Genomic DNA, 23,510 nt, shown 5'->3' with positions numbered 1-23,510 from the left:
GATTGGTGTGACAGAAAAGGAAGCACCTGCATGATGGAATTGTGAATACTGTGCATTAATATTTCTGGATTGGTTTTAGATAATAGATAATTCTCTTCATCAAAGCTTTGAGCTCAGTTTGGGCTTATAATCCTGCTGATTCAATGAGATCCTGAGCAGCAGCTGAAGGAAGAACATTTGAATAATGAATGAAAAGCTCTTATCTGTTGGAAGATGAAGTCACTTAAGACAATGCAAAATGCATCTGATAGGTAGGCTAGTTGCATAGTGTAGTGAATTTAGAAAGGTAAATAACTAGTAAAAGAAAGAATGAATATTGAATATTCATTGATTATTTATTTATTATATATTTAGTTATACAATCCAGTGTATAGATTTTAGACAACAGATAAAATCTAACTTAGCAATTGCCAACTAATATAAACCTGAATGTTGGCAGGTATGCCAAGACACTCACCTCCCAACCAATGATCTGTAATTTTTGAGTAATATGGTAAAACCTCAGCATGCATGTATACCTGTGAATTGAAAATAAAGTCTTTTTTAAATTCAGTTAGTAGCAAAATACTCCACTGATTAATGAACCAGTCTCACAACAGTGAATCAATTGTATATGTGTGTACAGTTGTGCTACAATTACATTTCTATATTGTAGTTCTTCGTATGTCAACTGAAAACATCTAGTTATACACTTGGGGTGCTTCTGCTGAAAATACATAATAGACGGAGAGAAAACTATAGTATGCATCACTGTGTTCATTTTTGATTCACCTCATACCAACTGCAGCACCCTGTCTTGTACTACATCCCAAAAGGCAGCCAAGTATTTGGACTCATTTGAACAAGACCCAATACTAATATACTTTTTCACTACTGTGGAAAAAGTATTTACCCCCTTCATTTTTCTATATATATTTGTCACACTCACAAGTTGTAGATCATCAAAAAATAAATACATTTTAGGCAAAGATAACTGAAATAAATATAAAATGGCATTTTGAAATGATAATTTCATTTATAAAGGACAAAAAGCTGTCCAAACCCACCTGATCTATGTGAAAAAGTAATCTAATCTACGATTTAAGAAAACTCAAGAACAGAAGAAAAATGTCGTGGATTAAAAAGCCATTTCTAAAGCTTTGGGACTCCAACAAACCAAGTGAGAGCTTTCTCAGAATTGCTAATCCAAATTACTGCAAGAACACATGAACGACTCATCCAGGAGGTCACAAAAGAAGCCGGACCATCATCTTAACAACTGCGAGACACAGTGAAGATCTTGATGACAATCAGTTCATGTCTTTTTCAATTCAATTCAGTTTTACTTATACAGCACCAAACCACAACTGCAGTTGCCTCGAGGCGCTTTATATTGTAAGGTAGACCCTACAATAGCACATACAGAGAAAAAAAACCAACAATCATATGACCCCCTATGTCTTGATGCATGCACAATCATCCAGGTAAGTAAATCTCCAAAAGTTGATTCTGTTCATCCGGACGTAGCGTTTTGTGGGAGAAACGTTTCTCACTCATCCAAGCAATGTTCCCTCTAAGCTGCGCACCTGCGCAATTGCGCACTGCTGGCATGGTCTCTGCGCACAGAAAAAAAATCTAACCTGAATTGAAATTAACATTAATACTTTAACAATTCTGTTTTGCAGTGTTAGTCAGTAAGTGGCTGGCTGCTATGGGATTAGAACAATCCCACCTTATCCCATAGCCCAGCCAATAATGCGATTCACATTCGTATATACACAGCTAATCAACGTCGTTGACAGGCTATGACAGCATCCTTATGTGCCGACACCGGTGTTTTAGCTAGCAAAGTGGCGTGGCTGATGTGGAATGAAGCCACGTTAATGACAACGTGAACAACCATTGGAGATGTGAGCAGGACAGACGGAACAATCGACGGAAAAAGTGTGGACTTTATACCAGTTTTGATTTTGTGTTGATCGGCCACGTAAAACCAGAGTTATGATAAAAATATCTGCAATGTTTGTTTTTCTTTCTGAATGCTATCGTTGTTTATATTTACTGAGGGAAGAAATGGTAAAAACTGCGTTTTATAAGGAAAACGCTTGAAAGCGCTCTCTGCCTGTGAGCAAAACCAAAAAAACCCCACTCTTTCCTATTGCTGGAAAAATGTACCATGTCGAACAAACAAAAAATGATATGGACACAAGGCATTTACTTGTTTAGGAAGGGGGAAGTTTTAGGAGTGACGGCGATGTTTTGAGATGTGAGAGATTTGCGACATAGCGCAAATCGTGTGTAGTTAGTGTGTAGTGTAGTCAATAGTTTTGTTGTGTGTGTCAGAGCAATGAGGCGACTGCTGAATGTTACAGGTGTTACAGCAGTGATACATCTCCTGTTGTCAGGCCTGCAGGTATCAGGCTGTTGTTCTCCTTTATCTCATAGTGGCCAGAAATTACTTTTTGGAGTGGCAGAAATAATTTGTGTGGCATCAGATTTGATTCAGAACAGCTGATTGTTCTGTAAATAGTTTGAAATGTTTATTTAAAAAACCACCTTGGCTGCATTTTTAGGTAAACAGCTGCAAAAAACGTTGTTGTTTGCATAACTCAGTTACTTTTTTGAAGAAGCAACTATATAATTAATTGCCCAACATTGGTCATTATATGCTGTATTTTGCAGACAGAGTGTGACAGGACTCTCTCCCAGAGCACAGACTCATAATACAAGTCAGAGCTTTATATTAAAAAAAAGAAAGTTGTGTTTTCAAAATTGGAGTTCAAGTTATTTTTACTTCCAATAGTGTTAACATACTACACAAGGTCATGAACAAGATTTTTTTTAAATTTTCATTGTAAGTGGGTTAAAGCAGTTAATTAAAAGTAGTCTAACATAAATGTAAATGCTGTCATTTGATTATTTTAATAAACCATGTAACTTGGGTGGATTCGATGCTGGCGTGACCACAGTGCACACGTTTAATGTTGCTCACAGTGGTCCAAGGGGCCACTCAGGGAGTTTGTGTGTTTGCTCAGACACATGAAAAATTAGAGGGAACATTGCATCCAAGAGACATCAGGTCAGTCTAAGGTCAGTCTAAGCTGCAGGACTGCGGGTCCCAAGAAGTCACTTGGATGAGTGACGAAACGTTTCTCCCACAAAACACTATGTGCGGATGAACAGAATCAACTTTTGGAGACCCCCTATGAGCAAGCACTTTGGCGACAGTCGGAAGGAAAAACTTTTAACAGGAAGAAACCTCTGGTAGAACCAGGCTCAGGGAGCATGGGCCATTTCCTGGGGTGAGAGAAGGAAGACAGGATAAAAGCTGTGGAAGAGAGAGAGAGATTAATAATAAGTGTGATTCCCCACAGCACCCTATTGCAGCATAACTAAGGGAGGATTCAGGGTCACCTGGTCCAGCCCTAACTATATGCTTTAGCAAAAAGGAAAGTTTGAAGCCTAATCTTGAAAGTAGAGATAGTGTCTGTCTCCCGAATCCAAACTGGAAGCTGGTTCCACAGAAGAGGGGCCTGAAAACTGAAGGCTCTGCCTCCCATTCTACTTTTAAATATTCGAGGAACAACAACTAAGCCTGCAGTGTTCTCTAATGGGGTGATATGGTACTATAAGGTCAGTAAGATAAGATGGGGCCTGATTATTTAAGACCTTGTATGTGAGGAGCAGGATTTTGAATTCCATCCATCCATCTTCATCCGCTTTATCCGGGGCCGGGTCGTGGGGGCAGCAGCCTAAGCAGAGAAGCCCAGACCTCCCTCTTCCCAGCCTCCTCCTCCAGCTTATCCGGGGGAATACCAAAGCGTTCCCAGGCCAGCCGAGAGATATAATCTCTCCAGCGTGTCCTGGGTCTGCCCCGGGGCCTCCTCCCAGTGGGACATGCCCGGAACACCAACCCCAGGAGGCGCCCAGGGGGCATCCTTGTCAGAATCAGAATCAGAATCGTGTTTATTGGCCAAGTATATGTGCAGACACATACAGGGAATTTGGTTCCGGTAGATGATGGCTCTCAAGCACAGCAATGTAAATCACACACACACACACACACACACACACACACACACACACACACACACACACACACACACACACACACACACACACACACACACGTGTCTATATATACACATTACACATACATACACAAAGCTGTTTAAACCAACTATAAATAACGAATCTAACTTATATACATAAAATACAGAAATGCCAGATGTCAGATGCCCGAACCACCTCAGCTGGCTCCTTTCGATATGGAGGAGCAGCGGCTCTACTCTGAGCCCCTCCCGGATGGCCAAACTTCTCACCCTATCTCTAAGGGAGAGGCCAGCCACCCTTCGGAGGAAGCTCATTTCTGCCGCTTGTCTCGTTCTTTCGGTCACTACCCACAGCTCGTGGCCATAGGTGAGGGTAGGGACGTAGATCGACCCGGTAAATTGAGAGCTTCGCTTTTACACTCAGCTCCCTCTTCACCACGATGGACCGGTGCAGCGTCCGCATCACTGCAGCCGCCGCACGAATCCGTCTGTCGATCTCCGGCTCCCTTCTCCAATCACTCGCAAACAAGACCCCGAGATACTTGAACTCCTCCACTTGGGGCAGGAACTCATCCCCGACCCGGAGTGGGCACTCCACCCTTTTCCGGCTGAGAACCATGGCCTCAGATTTGGAGGTGCTGATCCTCATTCCCGCTGCTTCACACTCGGCTGCAAACCGTTCCAGTGCGAGCTGGAGGCCCTCACCCGATGAAGCCAACAGAACCACATCATCCGCGAAAAGCAGAGATGAGATTCTGAGGCCACCGAAGTGAAAGCCCTCCACCACTTGGCTGCGCCTAGAAATCCTGTCCATAAAAATTATTGTCTGGCCCATTGCTACGGGCCATTCGATCCCTATACAACCGTTGCAAGAGCTTGGTTTGCATTGCCAGCAACAAGTCGGACTCGTTCCCGGTGGGTGATGGGCTCCGCCAGGCTGCCCTTTGTCTCCGGTTCTGTTCATAATTTTATGGATTTTGAATTCAATTCTGGATTTAACAGGGAGCCAATGAAGGGAAGCGGCTATAGGAGACATATGTAATATGTGTATATAAATAAAATTGAATTGAATTGAATTGAAATATGCTCTCAAAAATGTAAAGCAATTTTGGAAAGAGTGAAAGAGAGTGTATTTGAGAAAGTGTTCTACTTATAGCTTGTCCTCCTGCTGCACTTTGGCTTGTTTTGTTGCAATCGATTTTGCATACTGTCAGTGTCACGGTGTGATGTGGAGAAGATGAGGGTCATCCAGACAGATTGGCCTGACAGTAAATAAGCTCCTTTATTCAAACAAGCACCCTCATCCTCCTGCTTTTGTTTGGACTGCATCCTCTCATCCAGGTGTCCCCTCCAGATGGAAGAGCTCAGATTGCTCTCCCACACACACACACACACACACACACACACACACACACACACACACACACACACACACACACACACACACACACACACAGCCCCCTCTGGAAAGTGCTCTTGCAAATATATTTTAGGTTTGTTTAATGAACTGGACAGGACAATTAGAATATCTGCATATTTAATTCTATTTTGCCGATTTAAGAACCCATATTTAGTTACAATTTTACAACAATGATAGGAATTTGGATGTTTTTTCTAATGGCCTGCTTATAGTATGAGCCTTTTCTTTTTCTATTTTAGTTTTACTGTTTTTGCATTTACAGAGTTTATTCTGTATTTTCAGAGTTTATTCTGTTAAGTTTGAGCATGTCTGTACCTCGTTTCAGTTGGTTTTTACTTCTTTTACTTTAGTAGTTCTTTGTCTCTTGTGTTTTACCTTTAGTTTTATTTCCCTCTTGTCTGATTGTCATTACAGTTTTTTACAGATGCTAGGACACATTTCCCAATACTTAGGTCACTTTTGCTAAACACTTCACACAATCCTCCTAACTGACCTTCAGCTTGGCAAAGCAGTTCATTTCACATTCAAAATGCACTACAACTACCAAAACACTTCATTCAGGTCTCAAATAAACTCATTCTTCCAGAACACTAGCAAAGGTTGACAGCCGACAAACACACTTTGTCACCCACAAAACAATGACCTAAAAAACACTAACAACATGTAGCATTACACAGTGTTTTCTTGTGTAAAACAAGGACACATCTCTGTTTAGAATTTCAATATATGTTACTGGAATGAATCAGACATCATGCAGAATTCGTTAATATTTGTTTCTGTATTTTTATTGTTTTTGCACTAAGTAATCCCAAAATACAAGAATTTGTATACACACCATCCACTGATACACATACAATAGTAATGCTAATCTACTCGGTCTTCTCCATTTGGCCACAGGTTCTCATCCACATCACATCTTATGTCATCTAGGGCAACACACCTAGGAAAGAATCTTCTGGCTGCCAGAATTGAAGGAGTTGAAAAATTGAAGGAGTAACACCTGTGTAGATGTTCATCTACAATGAGAATAAGCTGTGGCTGGTTAAACTGCATTTTTAGATTTAAAATATGTTTCACTAAAATATTGCTGTTGCATTTTGCTGTCTTTTTAAGTTTTGCATTGTGTTATTGTTTTGGCCATAAGTTTAACAGTTTTGAAAACAGTATGTAAGCACATGCAAAATGTCCTGTACGTACAAAGATTTTTGGCAGTTGTTGTGTCTGAGTGAGAAGATAATTCATGAAATTTGAGAGATGTAGTCATTGAATGCATTTTGTGCCAAAACAATGATAACTGGTCCTCAGTTTAGCCCACATAGACTTCTGTTGTGCTCACTGTGTGAGGAGTTTTGCAAAAGTGACCTAAGTATTGAGAAATGTGTCCTAGCGTCTGTAAAAAAAACTGTAATTGCCATCAACAGTGTGATTAGCCTCATCTGTCTCAATGTCACCACTGATTTCACTCCCACTTCCACTCCAGTAATAAAGAATAATTTTACAAGAGCTACTATCTGTTTCTTAAATTTGAAATGTGTCTCCTTTTTCTGCACTAATATTTGTATTATATTATTATATTTGTATAGTTATACACTAATATATTCTATCTTGCTTCTTGATGCACCAAAGTTGCTTTCAAGATGGCAGCTGACTACACGTGGTCACAGACCAGGTCCCTGGATTCAAAGCGACTATTTCAATGTAATGCCAAACTGAATAAACGATTCTTAATTTTAAAGGTAACATAGTTAAATTGTTGGCTCATAATAATTTCTTGTACATAGACTCACCTGAATATTTGAAACATTTTCATTATTTAAAAAAAGAGAGAGTCGTTTTTAGCAGGTAAGCACTCCAAAAATTGTTTTTGTATTGTTTTGTTTGGTTTTTCAAATGCAATTCTGAGTCATCATATCCTTTTCTCATGAGGAGAAACACTTGTGAAAGTGACTTCTGTTGCATCTGTTTTTCTGTTTGTTCTGTGACATTCAGAATGTGAAGTTATTAATCATTAAATAAGGGGTTACGAAACAGAAAGAAACTATGTCAGCATAAAACAGGCAATATTGTGTCTTCTGGACTTGAATACTCACATTTAATATTCTGCTGTGAACAACAAAGGCTTCAGTGACCTAAAGTAATTACAAAACTACTCTTATGAAAACAAACGGGCTGTTACATAGTTTGGATTGATGACACCAGAAGAGAAAAACAGATATAGGAATATGAGGGAGCTCTCAGGTTACCTGTATTCCCATATAAAAAGAAACAAGAAATATATGAATTACAAACAGTCTGATGGTCCCCATATTCAATTCAAGGTATTCCCTTTAGGGTTTAATATTTAAAGTGTGGAATTACATTTTAATTAAACATGGCTTAACTGAATACAACATAAAAAATAAACTACTGTCTTTTTTTCATTCTGCCCTTCACCTCTCCTTCCCTTTCATCCTACTATACATGCATGCCTCTCGGTTCCTTCAACCCACTATTCTTCCCCACATCGCACACAGATTTGTTCCAAATATAGAGAAAGCAGCCTCCTATCAGTGGTAAAGTAAAAACATAGAGTAGAAACACTAGTCCTGTGGTGAATACCACAGAAGAATCTTAGCTGCGGAGTAGACACAGCAGTGACCAACACTACAACACTATTGATCTGACTGGAAGACCAAACTGAAACCTCTTGAGTACACAAGCACACTGGGATGGACAGAGAGACATGAGTGTTCCTTAGCTGCTGCACTTCGAAGAAAACATTTGGGACATTGTCTCACATATACTGTCCAGTTTCTGTAACAGCTGTACAAACTGAATCTGCAAACACACGCATACAGACACAGACCTACTGTGCAAACAGACACACACAGAGAGGGAGAGAGAGAGAGAGAATAGACAGAAAGTGGGATTTAGTTACAGGAAAAGTTTAAAAAATGGCAAAAACCCAGTAAACTGGCAGGCAAAAATTTGTCTAAAGAAATGGTTTTTATGCTGCAGGCTCAAAATACTGTCGTTAAAAAAAACCAAATCCAGGAAAAGCATAAAAGCAAAGGGGTTTTTTTCCCATTGTTTCTGTCCCATTCTTGAAAGGGTTGATTTTTACTCAGCCCTTTATTTTTGCCACCAGCTGACAGCATTTCATCACAAACTTTTTGTGTCTTTTCTCACAACTGTAGGAAGAAACAAGAAACTTAGATTATTACATTCAGCAGTTGCATTTTGCCTAAACGCGTTAAAAAACAACAATGCTAGCAAACATATTCTCCAAAGCGCTCTACAGAAGTGGAAAGTTTCTGTAATCTTGATGATATTGCTCCTGTTTTTATTATTTTTATTTGGAATAAAGGTGTGTTGGCCCTGCGACAGACTGGCGACCTGTCCAGGGTGTACCCCACCTCTCGCTCTATGACAACTGGGATAGGCTCCAGCATCCCCCGCAACCCTGAAAAGGATAAGCGGAAGTGGATGGATGGATGGAATAAAGGTATGGGGTAATGTGTCTCTTTGCTGTTGTTTGTGTTTGTTTTGTGTGTCTTTGTGGTTCCACATCGGTCTGATATTGGGCCCCTGTGCTTATTCTTTGTCCCTTTATATCCATTTTGCATCTCTTCTTTTCTTTGCTTTGTTTGCTTTGATTGTATTTATCATGCATACTTTTTGCTGTCCTTTAGGCCTATTTCAGTTCCTAATTTACTTTAGCCGTTCTACAGTCATTTGAAAAAGAAGATTTTCACAGGACTCAATGCCAAAGAAAAAAAGCATATCTATATACCGCTTCTGCTTCTGTGGGAATTAAGAGGTTAAGTAGTAGCCATGTGCTGTTAACCAAATGCATCAACAAGTGTGACCACATGTGTAAAAGCAGGAATTTGGCACTTTGCTTGTCTGGAGGATTCAGATATCTGTGGACACAACGCCACAATCCTACCAGGAGTGGACAACCCAGCAAATTTACCCCAAAGAGAAACTGAAAAGAGCTACATATACTCTACAGATCTCAGTGTGCTAAATGATAAAGTACATGGCAGTACAATTAGAAATAGATTGAATAGGTATGGCTTGTTTGGTAGAGTTGCCAAGAGAAAGCACAGGTTAGATTTTCATAGATGCCACAGCAGCTTATCAGCACAAACATCTCATACCAACTGTCAAACAGTGGAGAGTTGATGATTGTTTTACAGCCAAGGGACCCGGGCACCTTGCAGTCACTGAATTGACCATGAACTCCTCTGTATACCAAAGTATTCTGGAATTAAATATCAGGTCATTTGTCTGACCATTAAATCTTGACTGAAATTTGGTCATGCAAGAGGACAATGATCTGAAGCACTCAAGCAACAGAACGGCTACTAAAAAGAGGCACTCATGTCTGCCTAGTAACTTGTCCAACATGTATATGAATTTTTTATCTCTGCTTTAACGTATTAGCAAGGAAAGCCTTGATGATGAAGAGTAGACATAAAAATGTCGTGTCCAGTCTAATGAAATAGGCAAGTTGAATAGAAGCAGACAGCATCAGCACTTTCAGATCAGCATCTACAACTTTTAAATATTTTTATTGTTAATCATTTATGTCCATTTTTTTCAGTACTACAGTTCTCTGTGTAGTGAGTTTTTTGATAGCGTGTTACTTTTACTAAAGGAATGGTTCTAAAAAAAATCCTCCAGCATGTCATTGTCAGTTAATTAAACTCTGAAGGCAGATTTATGCCTTTTTGGTGGCGTGTATATCTTTGTGAGGTCCTACTGTTGTTTTTAAGCATGTGTTCTGTGCTCCTACTTCAAGGATTTGTTTTTATGATGTTTACTTTTTTGCTAAGACACATAAAGGCTCATCATTGTCTGCATCCGTCTATGTGTGCTGTGCCACTTGGCTTCTCCTCACACAACTCGGTGACACAAAAAAATCTTCCCCAGATAAGATGTGATCTAAATGTACAGGGTGGGCCATTTATATGGATACACCGTAATAACATGGGAATGGTTGGTGATATTAAAGTCCTGTTTGTGGCACATTAGTATATGTGAGGGGGCAAACTCCTCAAGATGGGTGGTGACCATGGTGGCAATTTAGAAGTTGGCCATCTTGGATACAACTTTTGTTTTTTCAATAGGAAGAGGGCCATGTGACACATCAAACTTATTGGTAATGTCACAAGAAAAACAATGGTGTGCTTGGTTTCAACGTTACTTTATTCTTTCATGAGTTATTTACAAGTTTCTGACCACACAGCAAATCCAGCATGTCCAAATTAACACTGTCGGATTTGATTTCAACACTATTAAAGTGTCTATATGGTAAATGGTAAATGGCCTGTATTTGTATAGCGCTTTTCTAGTCCCTAAGGACCCCAAAGCGCTTTACACAACCTGTCATCCACCCATTCACACACACATTCACACACTGGTGATGGCAGCTACAATGTAGCCACAGCCACCCTGGGGCGCACTGACAGAGGCGATATATGGGTCCACACCAGAGAGTGTTAATTTAACTCTTTTTGGAGAGTTGGTACGTTAACTCTGATTTAGTGTTAAACACCAAATCTGTCTGGAGTTGATAATTTAACACTTGGTGTTAAGAGTTTATATATTAACTCTCAAAGAGTATTTTAGTTTAACTACGTAAGAGTTATCTTCTAATTCATTCTAAAAGGCGGGAATTTTACTGTTCTGAACTTCTAGAAATTTCTTTTGGAAATAAACATTTACTAAAAAGATGCAATGGTTTTTGAAAAACATTTATTCTGAACTGTGCACCACAATTTCAAAACATTTTCTGAAAGATGTAACAGTATACACGTTCTCACTTTCATTAGAATTTTGTTTATCAAAAGGTCTGACATGGTAAATGCAAATAACAGCATTCTCATCACTTATTTCTTCAATACAATATGCATGTCCTTCATTCATCCCTTTGTGGAACTTCAACGCACTTCTGCTCTCCCCCATATTCCATCTTCACAAGCATATCCTGTGTGGAGATTGAATAAAAATTAGTTGACACTAATTAATGGCACAAATAATCCAGTAAACAATTGCAGCACAGTAAAAAAAAAAGGAATCCTCTTTGAGCCATTACTTGTGTAAAGTATTTTCCCAAAAGACAAGGACACAGGCAACAGGTAATACTGAACTAAATGTAAAACCTCAACCTTTTTCATTTTTACCTAAACTGTGTGCACAAAACTCTGGAGGGATCTAAATGCTAACGTAGAATCCAGTCAGGACGTCAGCTACTGCTGTTTGCTCGCTTTTTTTGTTTTGTTTTTTTTTTATGGGCGATCGTTTTCAGGCTTCAAGTAGCACCGTTATACCAACATTTCACATTCTACACATTGTTTTAGGTGTATTTGACCAAAAGTTTGACTGAAAATTCACATGCAAGCTTTTTTCAAGGCTGTGGTATTTGCCTGCAAACAATACCTTTCAGCTAGCTAAAACAGAATGTTATGCTATCACCGAGCAACATGGCTAATGCCTTTCACACAGCTTTGTCTCAACTCCAAAGAGCCACAGAAGTAAAAGCTAATAACAATTGAAACAATCTTTGAAAAAATGACTTACCAAGCATGGCAAACAACTCAAATATGTAGAGCAAAATGTTCTGAAACGGCTTCACTTCAGCTTCGATTGGAGCCGTGCTGGGGGCGGAGTCTGTGAATTTACTCTATTGGTGTCATAGCCCCTGTAGGAGTTCAGAGTTAAGAGGTCAAGAGTTAATGTTTCCATTGTAACACCTCCAGATTTGAAATAGAAACACTCATTTTTAACACTCGATTTTAACTACTATCATTTTACACCTCAGAGTTACATTAAAAGAATGTGACTCTGCTTAGAGTAAAATTAACTCTACTTTTGCAAGAAGACTATTAACACCAAAACATTTAACACTTTTGAATTTGCTGTGCACTTATAAAATGTGTTCAATGTGCTGCCCATTGTGTTGGATTGTCAATGCAACCCTCTTCTCCCACTCTTCACACACTGATAGCAACACCGCAGGAGAAATGCCAGCACAGGCATCCAGTATCTGTAGTTTCAGGTGCTGCACATCTCGTATCTTCACACCATAGACAGTTGCCTTCAGATGACCCCAAAGATAAAAGTCTAAGGGGGTCAGATCGGGAGACCTTGGGGGCCATTCAACTGGCCCACGACGACCAATCCACTTTCCAGGAAACTGTTCATCTAGGAATGCTCGGACCTGGCACCCATAATGTGGTGGTGCACCATCTTGCTGGAAAAACTCAGGGAACGTGCCAGCTTCAGTGCATAAAGAGGGAAACACATCATCATGTAGCAATTTCAAATATCCAGTGGCCTTGAAGTTTCCATTGATGAAGAATGGACCCACTATCGTTGTACCCCATATACCACACCAAACCATCACTTTTGTTGTTCCAACAGTCTTGGAGGGATCCATCCAATGTGGGTTAGTGTCAGACCAATAGCAGTGGTTTTGTTTGTTAACTTCACCATTCACATAAAAGTTTGCCTCATCACTGAACAAAATCTTCTGCGTGAACTGAGGGTCCTGTTCCAATTTTTGTTTTGCCCATTCTGCAAATTCTGTGTGCCGATCTGGGTCATCCTCGTTGAGATGCTGCAGTAGCTGGAGTTTGTAAGGCTGCCATTTGTGAGTAGCTAACATCCGCCGAAGGGATGTTCGACTAATGCCACTCTCCAGTGACATGTGGGGAGTGCTACGCTGTGGGCTCTTGCTGACTGAAGCTAGGACAGCCACTGATGTTTCTTCATTAGATGCCATGCATCGCAAAGACCAAAGTTGCTCATATACTGTTTGATCATATTTGTGGAACTGGCCATTCACGCTGAAGTCCGTTCCTTTTAATTCCCTGCCGCGGCTTTTCACCTGTTCCTTTTGTTTGAAGTGGCCAAATTTGGCTACAATAGGACGTGGTCTCCCGGCCGGCGACCTCACGGCCCCCAAGCGATGCACTTTATCGAAGGCGATGTTCTTTACGGTGTCCTCCGGCAGCTTCAGGTGGATTTTAATGAAGCTTTTCACCGTTGCCTCCGCATCCTCTCCAGCAGATTCTGGAATACCAGAAAACACAAGGTTGTCTCTCATGCTACGGGCTTGTAAATCGATAACGGACTCTTTTATTTTTTTATTTTCTATGTTTAGCTGGGTCACGTTATCGGTGAGAGATTTGACCGACTCCCGTAGCGTGGTATTTTCAGCGGCAAGCGTTTCCACCTGCTGCTGGCTGAACTCCAGGGTTTCTCTCAGAGATTTAAATTCCCGGTGTAAAATCTCCACCAGGGACAGCCTCGCATCGAAACTGGACAATCGCTTGTCGATGTCTGCAATGTCTTTGCCGGCAGGCGATGTTGTGCTGGGGGAGTCTGCCGGGCGACATCTCTTCGATGACGGTGTCTCAATTTTGGCCGGGGAAGATGCACTCTGAGCCTTCTTCATGACTAAATCTTGGAAACAGCGGTCGATGTAATCTTGGAGAGCGTCTAAACCAGGGGTGCCCAATCCCGGTCCTCGAGAGCTACCGTCCTGCAGCTTTTAGATGCATCCTTGTTCCCACACACCCGAATCAAATGAATGGCTTGTTATCAGGCCTTTGCCAAACATGATGGCATGCTGAAGAGGTAATCAAACCATTTGATTCAGCTGTGTTGGAGTAGGGATGCATCTAAAAGCTGCAGAATAGTAGCTCTCGAGGACTGGGATTGGGCAGCCCTGGTCTAAACTCTCCCCGTTGTCCTCCAGGGTGTTAGAGATGATAGGACAGATGTTGTTAGTTATATGACAATTGATTAGTATATTTGGTAATACTGAGGCTTAAAGAAACTTTGTTCAATTCTAAATTACCATTCGCTTTAATTTTTCGCCAAAATCTCCGGCATCTGACGTCAGTGACAACATGAGTCACTTCCGTCACTTACCTGTCTGAGGAACTGAGGCTGTGTCCCAGATGCAAGTAAAACACAGTAGAAAATAAATAAAATCAAAGACTCAGCTGCCCTGTTGCTCTACTTTCACCTGTGTAGCAGGAGTGCGGCAGGCGGAGGTTTGCCCTGGTGCAGGTGTGCCACAGCGGTCATGACAGTGGAAGGATCCGGCAGTTTCTCTGTGAATTTCACATTACCGTGGCAGCGTACTCTGTGCTTGCTCGGAAGTTAAGTTTTTTTTCGCTGTAAAAAGAAGTTTTCTTCCGCTAATGTTTTTGTCACTTTTTACAGAATCAAACTCAAAGTAAGGTCAGTACTTCCACGCTTTAAACACTGCACGCTCATACTCTCTCTCGCACTTGTTATACCAGGGGTCGGCAACCTTTCTGATGACGAGTGCCATTTAAAATTTCCTCAGAAGTCAGTGTGCCATATGATTGCATTAGCAATAAATTTAATAACACTCTATATTAACAGTTACACACTATATAGAACCACTTTATAGAATTATATTTGTTTGCAGATGTTGGCAGCTATCAGTGAATAGTTATCAGCTATTCTGAAAAAAAAAAAGACACTTTTTATCCATAACAGCAAATGAGCTGTACAACAAAAATGCAAATGCTATTTATGGTCTCCTCACAACAATGATAAGAAAAATAAACTGGGCCAGAGACACAGGTCTCCAAGTGTCCAGCATTCAGACGGCTACCCGAGGACACTCGTGAGAGAAAATCTGCTCACACAGAGCCAAATACTGTCAACAAGGCCTCTGCAATGTTCTGAAGACAGCTAAACTCGTCAGGTAGTGATGTCCAGCATGTGAAAATGCAGGCTCCATGAACACGAACATCTATGGATTCCAGCTGCTTCAACTGCATTAACTGGCATCAACTCCACCAGTTAATGCAAGACAAATCCAGCTGCTCATTAAAGCTTTCTGGTTTGATCAGAAAAGAAAACATTGGTCCATACACCTGAAAGTCCCAAAAATGCATTGTGAATTCTGTCTCGAGTCTACGGGTGTATCCATGTATTTCTGTGGTGCTGATGCTGCACTGAGTGGACAGCTCCTGAAGCTTTTGAAGTGTCAGAATGTGGAAAGCTAACAACATCCCTCTCATCAGTAGGCGAAGTTATTTTTAGCCAATTACAAGTTGAATCTGGTAGTTGGGGTTGTTAGCTAAGATACCATCATTAAGAAGCGGCACAACTAATGTGTCTATGCGAGCTGATTTGTGATGTGCGGCGCTGGCGTGAACATTTATTTTTTGATGCACCTGCTCAGATTAATTCACTGCGTGTCGTGCCCAGGGCTGGACTGGGACAAAAAATTGGCCCAGGCATTTTGACTAGAGACCGGCCCACCAGGTATTAAAGCCATAAAGCCTTTGAATGAAAACAAACGCTGTGGTGACAGTGATGTACAGTCTTTTTGGTGTATGTATGATTTCTATACATTTTACATCAGATAAAAACTTTATGTAAGCTTCAGATAATTATTTAATAACAGCCAGACATTTTAAATGAGAATAAGAAAGTATTTCGTGTGCCCCCCCTCTCCCTGTTAATGCCCTACATGCCCCCCTGGCAAAACTTTGCTAGACCCACCCCTGCACAGCTACCAGCTGTCAGCTACATAAAAAAAGGATCCTGGTGTTATTTGTCTCTCAGTAACAGTTCAACTCATTCATGTCAGCTAAAAGGTAAACCTGTTTCTCCATCACCTGTTCAGCTCTGATGATTCAGTAAGGACATCTCCTGGTTTCATCTTCATGTTTCCCTCTCACCACATAACCAAACCGATGTCATGACCAGCAGCTTTACAGCTGTGGCTCCAGCAAACATCAGCTGATAAAGCTTAAACGTGCTGCTGTTGTTTAACGCTACATCCGGCAGTTTCCTCTTTCTGGCGCAAAGTGGGCGATAAACAAACAAGAAAGAAAAGCCGATCAGCTGATCATTGATCAGTTTCATGATTGAAGAAGAAACAGGCGAGAGAGGGGGGGAGAATGAGAGAAGAAGAGGCAGCTGTGCAGCGTAACGACAGAATAACTCCAGCTTTGTGTTTTTCCATTCTAGCTGAAGTACGGGGCAAACTGTGTTCCTGTTCAGCTCAATACGAAACGCGTAATATTTTCTCTGAATGCGGGACGATTCCGTTTATACGGGACGGTTGGCAACTCTAATAATTAACCTTATGAACAAAATAAAGTTCAACATCAGTAACATCATAGCACCCACCCAGCTGTATAGAAACTCCGTCATGCTAGCTAGCACGCAGTACAAGTTATTGTAACTGACTGTAAAATGTCAGCACAATGAAAATAAACTCCACCTAAACTTGGTTCATATCTGACCCAGACAGACTGCAGGTCATAACTTCTTACCTGAAGTTCAGTTCACCTGACACTCGGACCGGCGGCCGCCTCGGGTATCTCCTCTTGCCTCCCCTTTCTCTCATCCACCTGCTGGCCTCCACCACTTGCTAATGTTACTGAATCTGTGGAAGCTACGCCATAGCCACCACTGATTTATTTTTACACACCAGCCAGCATCTGGCCAATCCACCACCTTTCATTGTTTATACCGTCACAAAAAAAAATTAAAAATCATCGGGCCACTGAGCAAATTCCCAGTATGCCCGATGGCCAGTCCAGCTATGGTCGTGCCATCAGTTAACCCTTCGCGTGCCAACTGTGGCATGCGTGCCCATGGTTGCCGACCCCTGCGTTATACTATCCATTTTTGCGTTATACTATCCACGTTCCTTGTAACGCGTTACTGCCCATCTCTGTTCACAACAGCCAACTAAGTGAACAAGACTTTCCAGGAGGTAGACGTATTGATGCCCAAGTCTGCATGAGGTGCAAGCCACTCATAAGCCTCAAGAATTAAAGGCTAGATTGGATCTAAAAAAGCCAGCAGAGTTCTGGAGAAACATTCTTTGGACAGATGTAACCAAGATCAACCTCTACCAGAATGATGGAAAGAAAAAAGTATGGAGAAGGTGTGGAACAGCTCATGATCTGAAGCATAACGCATCATCTGTATAACGAGGCAGTGTGATGCTTGGATGTGCATGGCTGCTGCCAGTGGCACTAGGACACAGTAGTGTTTATTGATGATGTGACACAGGACTGAAGCAGCCAAATGAAATCTGAGGTGTTCAGAGACATACTGTCTGCTCAAATCCAACTAAATACAGTCAAACTGATTGGGCAGTGTTTCATAATACAGATGGGCAATGACCCAAAAAACACAGCCAAAGCAACCCAGGAGTTTATTAAAGCAAAGAAGTCGAATATTCATGAATGGCTAAGTCATCCACCTGGTCTTGAATGTATTGAGCTTGCATTTCACTTGTTGAGCACTAAACTTTGGACAGAAAGGCCCGCAAACAAACAGCAACCGAAAGCTGCTGCAGTAAAAGCCTGGCAGAGCATTACAAAGAAGGACACGCAGCATCTGGTGATGTCCATGAGTTCAAGACTTCAGGCTGCCATCGCCAACAAAGGGTTTTCAATCGAATATCAAAAATTAACATTTTATTTTTAGTCATATAATTTGTCCAATTACCTCTGAGCACCTGAAATTAATTCTGTTAAAAATACTTTGGTTACATTTTTATGCAATATTTTTTTTTCTCTTCCGGATATATCACCCAGTGCACTCAGGTGTATCTTTGTATGTTTGTGCCTGTAAGGACTCTGAAGAGCCCATTTGACTTGACTGTGTATTTGTATGTGTGCATGTGAGCACATGTTCACATGTACGTGCACATCTGTGTGAATAACAAAGAAACCTGAACAAAACACTGCATAATCTGCTTACAGAGGACAGGATTATTCATCCAGAGGGTAGCAGGGATTTCTTTAACACAACCTTTCCTACATGGATGAGCCCTAACTACTGCATACACCGAGTTCAAAGACTTGAGTTTTCCTGATGTTTTTAGATTATTAAACAAGGCATTTTTAATTCATGTCCATGTTTAGAAAGTTATGATTTTGCGAGTTTAATGGTCAAAATGGTCCACATATTAGAGTACTGGAGGGGTAGCGGAGGTGGACAGCATATATGCTGCTCTGACTGTGACGAAAACAATGAAACAGCTCATGCACATCAAAGTACTTGGCCAGTTGTCAGACATTTCTGCTGTACTTTTGCATATACAATATGTGTACTATATGGGGAAATGCATATATTGTTTTTTGAAGTTCTGAAAAGGCTATACTGTGAGTTCACAGCACAAAGTCATCTTGGCAACTTGACAAGCCTGAATATGACACCTACTGGGCTGTTAATGAAACCAAATAACTCCTAATGTAAAAGCAGAATACTAAATCTTTCATTTTCTTCTTGCAGAAATTTCTACAAATCTTACCAACCCTGTTCCACGGGCCTGGACATGACAACTCAGTGGCTGAAGCTTCATTAACAAATCCCCACTGTTCACTCATGTACTTCACTTGGACCTTACAGCCTAACCTACAGCCATGGAACTGACTGGACTTTAAATTACATTTGTTTTTGGAACTTCCTAATGAATGGATGAACATATTGCGCTATAGCGGCGTGTCTCTTTTTCAGTTTAGTGACTTTCTAAAGCCTCTGTTCCTATTCTGTGACTCAATATCTCTGCCGGTACGTGGACTCTAACATCAAAATGATGCAGCAAATGATTTTCTTTGAAAACAGATATCATCTCATGACAAATGGATGAGCAAGTGAGCGAGTTTAATGATGGCCAGACTGTGATGGCTAGTAGACAGGGTCAGAGGATTTCTCAAACTGCTGCACTTGTGGAGCGTTGCTGGTTTGCAGTGGTCAGTATCTATCAAAGGTGGAACAGGGGGGAACCATTGGGAGCAAAGCCTGTATGCTCTGATCCAACAGACGAGCTACTGTAGACAGTCTGTTAAGTTTTTTTGTTTGGGGCTGAATATTCACAGACCTGTCAGGGTGCCCGTGCTGACCCCTGTCCACTGCCAAAAGCACCAACAATGGGCACATGAGCATCATAACTGGACCACAGGGGGAGATCAATCGTGTGTGTGTGTGTGTGTGTGTGTGTGTGTGTGTGTGTGTGTGTGTGTGTGTGTGTGTGTGTGTGTGTGTGTGTGTGTGTGTGTGTGTGTGTGCACCACTCACCTGGGGAACACCTGTGTGACGGAGTGACCCGTCTCAAGGCAGAGTCCGCTGAGTATGGCACCGCCACCATTAGATCGCCACCATTAGATCGCCACCATTAGTTCGATTTGGCACCCGGGGCGGCGTATCTTTCTGACGACCGAGTAGAGGAATAAAAGGGGTGAGGAGCAAGTTGTGAGCCGCATCGGGGGTGGCTAGATTTTGGTTCCCACTTACTTGTTAAGGGCGTCGGTCGGGGAGACGTGCGGGGGACCGCCAATCGTGCAGGGTGACGCAAGCCGATGGTATGGGGGTGTGGGGTTTAAATAATGAGTTCACGTGTGTCTGGACCGTCATGAGAATGGCCTCATTACGTGGGCCGTTAATGTGTATATGAAGTCGGGTAGACTTCCGGGAAATAGTTGAGAGCCTGTATCAATGTATATGTTTTGTGAGTGTATAATGAAAAAGAAATTCTGGGGGAGGGAGACGGGGATTAAAGTTAGAATAAAGAATTGGTGGTGACGCCAAGGGGGAGGGGTTACGGGATATAAGAGACGGCGAGCCGGATATGAAGGGGTGTGTGTTGTAACATACAGGCTGTGTAGCGCGGATCTCAGTTTTATGTCTTTGCAACCATCTTTTTATGCACTGGGGAGGCCGTTTCAAATAAAGTATCCACACTAATACCTTCCGACTACGCCTGTGTTTGTCCGGGAGAGGTCTGGAAGGGGACCCCGTGACATATGGTGTCAGGAGTGGGATGGCTAGTCGGAAGAGGAAAACGCGCCTCCCAGCGAAGCGCACAGGGCTGCGGTCCCAGCAGCATGAGCTTCCGGGGGAGAAGACAGCAGAGGAGCTGGCGTGGGACACAGTGCCGACGTCGTCTTCTTCAGCAGAGGAGGAGGAGATTTCCGGCAGGATTGGTCCGGAGTTGCCTACAACCTCGACCGCAGCACGTGATGGAGAACTGATTGCGATGATGAGGGACTTCCTGGCGGGACAGCAAAGGAGAGAGACGGTGTTATTGGCAGAACTCAGGGGACTGAGGACCGTTTCCCCTCCTAATGCGCCGCTGCCCGCAGATGTGGCTGGTCAGCAAAGCCCAGGTCCCGCACTAGCTGGAGCTAGCACCACGGCAGCAACGGCTACGCCAAGCACGGCAACAGCAAGTAGCCCCAGGATGGTGCTGCCTACCCCGGCCCGGCAGCGAGAATACCGGCCGTCGTTACTGGAGGAACCGGCTCGCCAGTCCCTGGCAACGACAAGCAGCCTCGACCAGACGGGCGGAGAGTGGAGGCGATTGGAGGGGCCAAAGATTCCACTGTACCAGATGGGGGAAGATATTGAGAACTATTTGTTGCGCTTTGAGCGGGTGGCCAGAACCTGGAGATGGCCGGAGAATGAATGGGCCTGTCGGCTAGTTCCGTTGCTAGCGGGGAAGGCGTTGGAGGCCTATACCGCAATGGATGAAGAAAGAGCCCACTGTTATGAGGATTTAAAAGCTGCCTTGTTAGTTAAATTTGACATTTCCCCGGAGACGTATCGGCAGCGGTTTCGCTCTAATATTATTCCACCTGGGGAGAGCCCCACCGAGACGTACTACCGGCTGAAAGGACTGTACCGGCGCTGGCTTCGACCAGAGCAGCATACGAAGGACGAGATGGGAGAAGCGATTATTTTGGAGCAGCTAATTCGAGTTCTTCCAGGGGAGGTGAGGACCTGGGTGAGGGAGCATGAGCCCGCGGACGGACTGGCCGCAGCCAAGTTGGTGACGCAGTATTTCAATGCGCGGAGAGGAGCGGCCCCGGTCCGCTCAGCTGGGACGCCACAGCGATCGTCCCCGCAATCCGCGGGTCTGCCAAAGCGGGAGAGTAACCCCGAGCCATCCGGGGCCCCCAAGGTATCCACTCTACGAGGAGCGGGTAAGGACTTTCTTTGTTATTACTGCCAGCAGCCAGGCCATAAAGCCTCGGTGTGCCCCATCCGGAAGGCCAAAGTCACTGGGGCCTGCTATGCACCTCGGCTGGAGGCGGAACCAACAAAGGTCCAGCCAGCTGAGGGGCAACGCTATAAAACTGTAATGGTAAATGGGCAGCGGGTTACTGCTTTGCTGGACACTGGTAGTTTTATGTCATTAATTAAGCAAAGCTTGGTACCAGTGAACTGTGTGGACTATAGTCGACAAGAAGAAGTGTTATGTGTGCATGGTGACAAACATCCCTACCCAAAGGTGGAAATAACAGTGACTATTAATGACCAGCCATATTTATTGTCTGTTGGGGTGGTACAGAATTTGCCGGTAGAGGTTATTCTGGGGATGGATGTGCCTGTGCTTATGGATTTGTTGCAAGAAAAAGAAGAGCGGGACACAGAGACAAAAGGGAGGGAAACGGGGAATGTTCAAATGAAGGTGTTAGGCCCAGTGGTCACTAGGGCCCAGGCGAAGGCGGGATGCCAACCCCTGCCAGACTTGGACAGTAGTCTGTGCGAGGGTGGCACGAAAGGGCCGAGAAAATCTCGTCGCCAACGCCGCTTTGAGAAGCAGCTATGGTCCCAGGGACCGGGAAATAAGAACATGAAATGGGATGTACCTGAAAATATTTCTGTGTTGCAAAGGGAGGATGAGACGTTGGAAGTGTTGTTTGCTAATGTGCCTGAAGGGGGAACAGGGAAATGGGGAGGAAAAGAGAAGTTTGTGGTTGAGAAAAATGTGTTGTATGCAGTTGATGGGGACCACCAGCGGCTTGTGATCCCTGCTAGTTGTAGACCTCTCATTCTGCATTTAGCTCATACCCTCCCCTGGGCAGGCCATTTGGGTCGCCAAAAAACCTATTTACGGGTTAGTACGCGTTTCTTTTGGCCGTCAATGTATACGGATGTACAGAAGTACTGTCGTGCATGCCCTGTGTGTCAGAAAACTTGCCCAGCGCGCAAATCGGATCGGGCTCTGCTACAACCCTTGCCGGTCATCTCTATCCCCTTCCGTAGGGTAGCTATGGACATTGTGGGTCCGTTAGTAAAAAGTGGTCGGGGTTATCAGTACATATTGGTGGTGTGTGATTACGCGACCCGTTTCCCAGAGGCGTTTCCGTTGCGAGCGATCACAGCCCCTAATGCTCTGCGCGCACTGATACAGTTGTTTTCTCGGGTGGGGATACCTGATGAGATTTTGACCGACCAAGGGACTAACTTTACGTCGAAGTTAATGCAGCTCTTCCACACTCAGTTAGGCGTTTCGGCCATCAAGACGTCACCGTACCATCCACAGACAGATGGGTTGGTGGAGAGGTTTAATCAGACTCTCAAACGGATGTTACAGAAGTTTGTGTCAGACACGGGAAAAGATTGGGACCAGTGGTTACCCTTTCTTTTGTTCGCGTATAGAGAGGTTCCACAGGCGTCCACGGGGTTCTCCCCCTTTGAGTTACTCTATGGGTGGGAGGTACAGGGGCCGCTTGATCTCGTTCGAAAGGGGTGGGAGTCTTCGACCGTGGCTCCAAATGAGAAAGGGGTGGTGCAGTTTGTGCTGGAGATGAGAGAGCGGTTGGAGCGGTACCAGGCCGAGGCCGAAGCCAATCTGCGGGATGCTCAACGAAGCCAGAAGATCTGGTATGACCAACAGGCCCGGCAACGTGAGTTTCAGCCCGGACAAAAGGTGCTGTTACTTCTCCCTTCTTCCAACAGTAAACTGCTGGCGAAATGGCAAGGGCCCTATATCGTGCTTCGCCGAATGGGACCAGTGACGTATGAGATCCATCATCCGGGAAAAAAGAAACCGAAACAAACCTACCATGTGAACCTCCTGAAGGAATGGGTGGAGCAGTCCCGTCCGGCTCCGAGGGAGGCACTGATGGCCAGGGTGGTGCAAGGAGGAGGACAGAGTGAACCTGAGCAGGCTACGGATCCAAGGTCTCCGGTATTGACTCATCTGACCTCACAGCAGGCTGCGGAGCTACTGAAAATTCTGCAGGAGACGCCTTCGCTGTGTTCCG

The 23,510-nt window shown here is 43.3% G+C and overlaps 1 long non-coding RNA gene across 1 annotated transcript; it reads right to left on the bottom strand.

Moving 5' to 3' along the window:
• Positions 1 to 11,176: 11,176 nt before the first annotated feature.
• LOC145419629 (uncharacterized) lies at positions 11,177 to 12,953 on the bottom strand. Its single transcript, XR_013900937.1, has 2 exons — positions 12,019 to 12,953; positions 11,177 to 11,425 (listed from the first exon to the last, which is right to left on the bottom strand). It is a non-coding gene; the product is annotated as an uncharacterized LOC145419629 (long non-coding RNA).
• Positions 12,954 to 23,510: the final 10,557 nt, after the last annotated feature.

This window comes from Astatotilapia calliptera, chromosome 13 (assembly GCF_964374335.1).
Source record: "Astatotilapia calliptera chromosome 13, fAstCal68.1, whole genome shotgun sequence".
In the NCBI taxonomy this organism is placed as follows: domain Eukaryota; kingdom Metazoa; phylum Chordata; class Actinopteri; order Cichliformes; family Cichlidae; genus Astatotilapia; species Astatotilapia calliptera.
This window is presented reverse-complemented; position numbering and strand designations above follow the sequence as displayed.